Raw genomic sequence first — 8,436 nt, forward strand, 5'->3', positions numbered from 1 at the left:
TTTTAACACAAAAAAATAAGTAGTATAATATATACCAGGATCATACAAGCTTGGCTCACTCATAATTGTTGTATGCAAGAAAGGCTTCAAGGACATAAGCTTATACTCGTCCTTACAAACCCTTAGACTTATTCCATCCTCAAGCCAGTCCTCACTCAGCTGCTATCCAGCCAATATTTTGCTTCATTCTGCAGTCCAGCATCTGTTTTGCCAGCGCTAAACTGACAAGTCTTACTTTCAATAAGAAAAAGTTACATTTATTCACCAATGTTTTCCTTACCTGGAAGATGATACGAAAACTCATAATGCATTCATCTCATTCACATCTCTTGAAGACTGATAGAAAACCAGAGTAAATAAAGCGAGCACATTTCAAATGCTTGACATAGTACAAACATCTGATAGGACTAGAAAGAACTTCAGCATTAGGTGTGCAAAAAAACTGCTTAAGTATCTTCCTATTCGATAGAACAAAATTCTGGAAAAATTACACATCCGCCAACAGCAAACTGTAGGAATGAGGAAAAAACATATTCTGGACATCTTTTAAGAATGACCAGTATCAAATACTGACTTAAGTACACCTTTGCAGAGACCAAAGAAAAACGCAGGAGGTCCAGAGAGTATGTTTCTTAGCTCACCAACAGCTGAATCTGCATGAATGCATATGAATATAGATATTACCAAAAAGTGAACCCAAGCAGGGAGAATCAACCTCCTCCAACTGCCGCCTTATGCCAATAGTAGGAAGAAGAAGGATTTTGTTAATAACTCAATCCAGATCTGGAAGACCAAATTAGGAACATCCATAGGAGCTGCAGTGTGCTTCACTCACTACTGCATGACCTCACAGAGGTATTTTTCAAAATACCTGTATGGGTTGTCATTTCCAATTATTTTGTGCATGGGAAAACAAGGCATGAACCTTCTCAGAACCATCCACAAAGGCAGAAAGGTAGCTGAGGCTTTCTGAAGGTCAGTGCTGGACTCTCTCTGAGGCGCTGGAACAGGCTGCCCAGAGAGGTTGTGGAGTCTCCATCCTCAGAGATATTCACAACCCAACAGGATGTGGCCCTAGGCAACCTGCTCCAGCTGACCCTGCTTGAACAGGGGTTGAACTAGATGATCTCCAGAGGACCCTGCCCACCTCAGTGATACTACGAAGTAGTGAACGTTTCCCATACCCTCCTGCTCCCCGTCATGCAAACCCACAGATCCCTGATCTCTGCCCCCTTAGGTCAGCCACTGCCAATCTCTCCCTTTACACAAAACCTCATTTTTCCTGCACACATAGATACTGCCCCTCTCAGTCACTACCCTCATATATCAGCCCCAGTCAAACTAAAACAACCTAAAATCCAAATCACTCGGTCTCTTCCTAGACTAGAAGGGTTCCCATCTAAAATGCATATTAAGTCACTAAACAGCCAGATGGGGTTGTTTGTTTAAGACTTTTCCCTGGTGGCTTTTAACTTCTTTTTTTATATATGTATTTTAAAATGCAAAATACCAGTTGGCAGACAATACTCATAATACCTTTCTATAAAGTAAAATTTGCATATAAAGATTAAAAAAAAAAAAAAAAGTCAAGCCAAACCCTTGGCCAGCATTATTTCAAAAAGCCTCACACTGCAGCCTTGAAGGGAGAAGAGAAAAATCACCTTCAAGGTACAGATAAGCTAAGAGAGGAATTCCTTGAGGAAATTTCATTATAGGTAGAAAAATAACATGGTAGCAAACAGTCAGGTTGCTCCAAGATACATTGACATGCAACATGTTATTCAGCCACTGGATGGCAATCTGTTGGTCGAAACTCAAGCAAATGGAAAACCAGCACTTGCAACAGAGGTGAAATTCAGTACTTGTAGTTAGAAACTGATGCCTTGTATTGTGGCAACTTGAGATCCCAACACTCAGTTTGCTGCTATAAGTATGGAAGAGTACTGACTGGCCACCTGTAGCTTAACAATAGCCAATTCAAACTTGGAAAAGCATCCAAACACAGGACTATTTGGGGATGGAAGATGAAGCGACAGTTCTTCATCTCCCAGGTTGGGCGTGGTGAGAACTCAGGTGAGTGACTCCCCTCTTCCTAGGGAAAATGAAACCTGATGCTTGAGAAAAAAGAAAGCAACCAAGGGTGGAAGGGAAAGGACAGGGAAGGAGCTGAAGGACAAGCACTGACAAGCTCATGCTGAGGGATAGCAAGCAGCTACAGGTGTCTCTAACTCTCTGACTCCATAGTGCACTCATCGAGGAATATGCTCCAGGAGAAAACCAGATATAATATAGTAGGGGTATAGTAGAGATAAAGCTATACGGAGGATTTCCAAAGGAAATAGAATACCCAGGTCATGGTATGACCAAAAAGGCTGCCAAGATGGAGTCTGCTACAACCTTTGCTGTCCTCCCTGGCTCAAGGTGGAAGTGCAATGGTATGGAGGAGAAAGATCAGGGAAAAGTCAGAGCTCTAAACAGTTTTGACGGGTCCGGACAAAGCAATTTAAGATGTCATTCCCTGTACTAATGAGTCTCACCTTTCTACCACAGCTTTATAGCCTCCACTGTAAGAAAAATATAATAAGATATTTATCAATGTCCCAGCGGCCCTCATTCACACTATAAGTTTCTAGTGGACACTTCATTGCTTAATATTTAAAGTGACTTTCTGCAAATGGGTCATTCATAGCATCCGATGGTTGAAGGAGCGCAGCGTAGCAACTTTTGAGGCCCATCTACTTTGCAGACCACTTTGGAAAGACTTGCACAGGTATTGGATGCAGTCTAACAGCAGCAGTACATTGATTAAGTGAATCTACTACAATTAGACATAACTACATAACTGTTGCTCTTCTATCTTCACCTTGTGTCCATTCTCCTTTCTTCAGTTACTAGTAGGTATGAAACTGCATATCCCTCCCAGGAAGGCAGGCTAGGTTAGTAAGTTTGTAATATGGGGCTCTAGCAGGCTAGAAGCACAGATCAAACTAAACCTTTCACACCTGAAAATGGTTAAGAGACTATGCCTTCATTCTTCAATCCAAAAAACGGCTCAAATATCATGAGGTCTGACTTAAATAAATAAATAAATATAAATAAACAAATAAAATATTCCTGGGGTTAAAGTAGATTTCATTTCTTTTCGTCAGGTCCCTGAAAAAACTTAAACAGGTATCAGGCCCGTGGTTATGCTGCCACAGTCATAGCCGTACAATTATTGTGTAGTCGCAGTGCATTCTAGCAAGTGCACCCACCATACGGCCTAAGATAATCAGCTTTTGGGACAAGATTTGAAGAGCCTTCTCTTATTGTTTTCTAGAACAGCTGCTTCCTCTTTTTAGGGGAACCTTTCCTTTGATGCTTTCTTTCATTTTCTTTGTTATTTTCATGGAAGGAAGGAATTGTAAAACCAAAGAAATGCCTAGGATGTTTTGGGTGGAGAGAAAAAACACAATTCATGCAGAGAGGTGGCAGTTTAGTGCAGCTGGGCTTCTTGAAGTGCCTTTTAATTTTTGAACTTGCCTACATAATTTGAGGATTAGAGAGAGAGTTGCCTGCACTTTCAGAGCACAATGCTTAAGTCTCCATTGTACTAACCTCTGAAATCCCATAGACCGTGGCTGCTAAGGGAGCAGTTCTTACCTCTCTCCTGGCTGGCTGGAAAAAATAATTGGAAGAAATTAAACTGATCTGCTTTGTAAAGACAATGGCAAGAAAACTCCTCTATTTTTTTGCAAGGCCAAACAGTGGTTATGAAACACATTTGTTGCACCTTAAGATATGACTAAACCTTAATGTCTGGGTAATGGGTAGGCTATGCAAGCTATATGAAAGGTTTCAAAGAAAAGTGAAAGATATTAGCTTGCATAACAAATCATAAAGCAGCGTTTTTATATCTGTGTAGACATCTGCCGCTCATCTTATAGCTTATTATTTATTGAAGAGAGAGCGAGCAGAGAACTACTGCAAATATAAACCAAGAGGTGAAGCACAGGTGCAGAGAGCAACTGGAGGGCTTAGGGGATTTGCTGTAGCACAAGATTTGTCTTGGAGTCAACAATGCAAACACATTTTCTCCTCTTCAGTTATCAGTATGTTTCTATTGCCCATATGACAACAGTCAGTGATAATCCATGCCACCAATTGGTTTGTCTCAACGAGGAGGACAAAGACTGAGCAGACATGGAAATGGAGCTGGTCTAGGGGGGTGGCAATATAGGGCCCTTTCACTGCGTGTCCCACCCGTGTGGAGACATCTTTAACACCAAGACTGTACAGTCTGGATATTGACACCTGAAGATATTTGAATTACTAGATATGGGAGGACTTGGGCCTTTGTGGTTGCCAAATTTTCGTTTGTGAGGCTGACATGAACCAGACAGGGATTTGGTTTCCCAGTAAACTGAACATCTCCACAGAACTCACATTAAGCATTTAGTCAGAGCGGAATATCCTCCTTTGTGCTATTATAGAAAAAACTGAGTATGAAAAGGTGTTATCCAGCTCCAAAGGAAAAAAAAATACAAACTAAAAAAAAAAAATTAAAGATCTTCCGCATAGATTAATGTTAAAGATCTTCCATATAGATTATCCCTATCATTCTTGAGGAGCATTTATAATGTACCTTTTACAATCTAATATGGTCAAAATCCAGGAAAAAACTGCAGAGGCTGAAGATATATGTGATAAAAGGAAATAGACTTTCATTTTCCTTCTCTGCTCCCCAGATCTGAAAGAAGAAATTATGCTTCCTCCCTACCCTCAGATCCACCCCAGTAGGAAAAAATCTCAGCCTGCAGTAGCAGTAACAGAGCCTTAACCAGAGCCAAAGCTTTAGGCACAGCTCCATCTTCAGAATGTATTTTATGGCCTTCCCTGCCACATAAGCGCAAGTTGGAAGCCTTCTGTGTGCATACACCACAGCAGAAGGAGTAGGTGGAAGAGTGAGGCACCCGGCAGCACTCTGCCCCTGGCAACAGAGCTGTAGTTCGCTCCTCATTTGGAAACCACATCATGGCCCAGGGAGAAAGTATATTGTTATATATAGATCCAGCAATCAATGAGAACTGCAAAACGCTGCCCATACAAACACTGCTGCATCTTTGGAGCCAATGACCTGATGTGGGAGATGGGGAAGGAAGAAGCCCTGGCAACGATACAGGCTGGGGCTGACGAGCTGGGGAGCAGCTTTGCAGAAGAGGCCCTGCTTCAGGGGGACGATGAGCTGACCATGAGCCAATAGTGCACCCATGCAGGAAAGACCTACAGCCTCATGGGCTGGATCAACAGCAGCACTGCCTGTAGGTAGAGGGCAGGGATTATTCCCCTCTCACCAGCACTGTGTCCAGTTTGGGGCCTCCCCAGTACAAGAAGAACGCGGAAAAACTGGAGAGGTTTGGAAGGCCACCAAGATGGTTTGGGGTGGAGCACTTGCTCACTGAGGAGAAGCTGAGAGACTGTGGCTTGCTCACCCTGGAGAAGAGGTGGCTTTGGGGGGACCTAACCGCAGCCCTCAATACCTACGAGGAAGTCATCAAGAAGATCGAGCTGGGCTTTTCACAGTGGTGCACAGTAGGGCTCTGAAAGACAACATTTAAATAAGAGAGGTTCAAACCTTTTCCCCAGTAAGATAGTCAAGCAGGTGAAAGGTCCAGGAGGTTGTGTAGCCTCCATCATTGCAGCTTTTCGGTTGGATAAAGCCCTGAGCAACCTGGTCTGATCCCATAGCTGACCCTGCTTTAGGAACATTAGGCTAGAAACACCCTGAGGTCTCTTCCAGCCTAAACTTTCCTGTGATCCTCTGAGCTGGCTCACTACAGAAGTCACTTTCCCACTTCTCCAAATCTTCCCATAACAGCCTGCCTTACATTCACTCTGTAAATGGGAAAGACAGAGAGAGTATGTGCGTGCGTACTTCCCAGTGACGACAATCATTCTGGCTAACAGATTGGCACAGCAGGTATATGTCAAACCAATAAAAATTAGAACAGAACTCTAAAGATAATCACTGAATTTATCAGAGCATTACATGACATTCTCTCTCTCTCTTTTTTTCCTCGGTCACAGAGGCAGCAATCGCATTGGCTTGATTACCCAGCTCTGAAATTAAATGGGGTAAGAGAGAGACTCAGTCTCTTCACTTTAAAGGAAAAAATAAACATTCTCTCTGCCTTGCAAGCCTGCGTGACCCAGCTTTCTGTCAACACCTAAACATGAAAGAGAGGTGAAATATAAAGGCTGGATGGATGGATGAAGGAGTAAAGCAGTGCAGGTCCTGCTTGTAGTGCCCCCCCCCCCCCCCCCCGTTGAGAAGTGATGCTTTGTCCAACTTTCATCACAGAACGTGTTCCTGGATGCCCTACTGCATGGGAGGAGGGATGGTAAGAGTCCCTTTACTTTAATCAGGAGTTGGCATTATCTCCTGCAGCCTATATAAGCAGTCAAGAACAATAAATATTGTTTTGAGTTTCAACAGGGTAAAATATGGTCCTTATCCTTGAGCGGCCACGGCACAAATGTAGGACAATCACTACTTCAGCACAGAAATCACATCGTATCACATTTTGCATGCCACTGGTAAAAAGGGAGCAATGAGTTCTTGAAAGAGTTCATTCCAGCACTGTCTGTCTTGTCATTAACTACTACGGCTCCTCCTAGTTCCCAAATCTCAGAAGCTGGATAAACTTTTCCCTTCTAGGCAGAAGCATAGCATTAATGTGACCAGATAACTCACACCTGTGGACTTGCTTGAAAGAGAAAGAAAGTGGGTCTCTTTCTGCTCTGCTCTGTACTGTACCAAGCAGCACCATTACTCACTTCAGGGTGAACATCAATAAATCCTTACTGAGCAATAGCTGTGACATAAGGAACAAATTGGGTCAGGGTGGGTGCAAAATAAGGATGTGCCACCCAACAAGCACAAGGGAGTAAAGGGAATGAAACAGTAGATGTGGTCAGATCTAGCCCTGGACAAGAGACCGGCTGCAGAGCTCTTATGATAGTCTGCTGCATGCACTTCACGTCAGCCCTGTGGAAGGAAGGTACCAGGAGGTCATTCAGACCATCTGTATGAGGATGCCTAGAGCGGAGAGCGCTCTCTCCTCTGGAGAGACCTGGGTCTCCCGAAAGCCATTCAAAGGACATCAATTTGAGCTTATGTCCACGCTACCCTGAACGGTAATCTGGGAAATATCTGACCCAAGCTTTCACATTTTGGGCTACTACTTCTTGGGGATTCAGAAGACCGAATCCCTTCTGGAAGCTTGAGAGAGCACCCGCTTTCCAGGAGATCTGCCTAAAGACCACATCTAGTGCCACCAAAACAAATGCTTTTTCTGCCCGTCTGGTGAATGTGGGTCAACCTGCAGGCAAGAGTAAGAGCAACAGGCGAGAGGGATTGGGGGATCCTCTCGTAAGGGGATCTCCTCTGGGGACAGTATAAGGACTGCAACACACTGCTGCCTCCTGGGGGGTGATAGTCAACATGTTGAATACTATTTCAATACCATAATGGACAACTCAGCCAAGTGGTCTGAAATATGCAGCTGAGCACCTTTTTCCAGATCTTCTAGAATCTGAAAAAAGAACACAGAAGTCCCAGTTTTCTAATTATACATGCTTTAACAACCTAGCGTTATATATATAAAAAATTCACACATATATCCACAAACAAACACTCTGTTAGTATGTATATGTGTATGTGTACATATATATATATATTATATGTGTAAGTGTACACACACACATACATATGTATATATACAGATAGACATTATGGTTTAGTCCATAATCATGTACTCAAAAGACATTACATACGCGCATGTGCGTGTGTGTGTGTATGTGTGGTTTCACATAAGCTGGCACAAACACAAATTCCGGTTTTATGGAACTCATCTTTTTCCATATAGCTTTAGTGCACTTTTAGTTTAAACATAGTTTTAGTACACATTTATGGAGCTAGTAATGCTTTTGTATTTGAAATCTTTCTTCCTATTGATTTTCAACTTTTAAAGAGATTTTGAGAAGAGGAAGGATGTATCACCCATTCCAAATGACCAGCTCAGGTACACTTAAAGCAAAATTATTTTCTAAAAAATTCTCATATATATATATTTTTCAAGTTCTAAAATACCACATATTTAAACTTTAAAGTACCAAAAACGTACTTCTAGGAAAGTACAAACAAGCCCATTTCAATCACAATAAAACAAATCTCTGAAAATTTCAATTTTGTCATGACAAGATTTTGTCAGCTTTATCTCTAGAAGACTCATAAATCTGAGATGTGAGATTGGAATTGTTAATCATTTCTGCCATGTAGTTGTTTCTCCCATTTCTCAAATATGACCAATCAGTGAAATAAACTGAATCACTGAAATTCATACTGTGAAAAAATCGGAATATTTTTGCATTATTTCAACCTTCACTCCATTTCCT

At 42.1% G+C, this 8,436-nt stretch overlaps 1 non-coding gene across 1 annotated transcript; it reads left to right on the top strand.

Moving 5' to 3' along the window:
* The first annotated feature begins 512 nt into the window (after positions 1-512).
* On the top strand, positions 513-586 carry LOC138066409 (small nucleolar RNA SNORD19). Its single transcript, XR_011139847.1, has one exon. It is a non-coding gene; the product is annotated as a small nucleolar RNA SNORD19 (small nucleolar RNA).
* Positions 587-8,436: the final 7,850 nt, after the last annotated feature.

Source organism: Struthio camelus, chromosome 2 (assembly GCF_040807025.1).
Source record: "Struthio camelus isolate bStrCam1 chromosome 2, bStrCam1.hap1, whole genome shotgun sequence".
In the NCBI taxonomy this organism is placed as follows: Eukaryota; Metazoa; Chordata; class Aves; order Struthioniformes; family Struthionidae; genus Struthio; species Struthio camelus.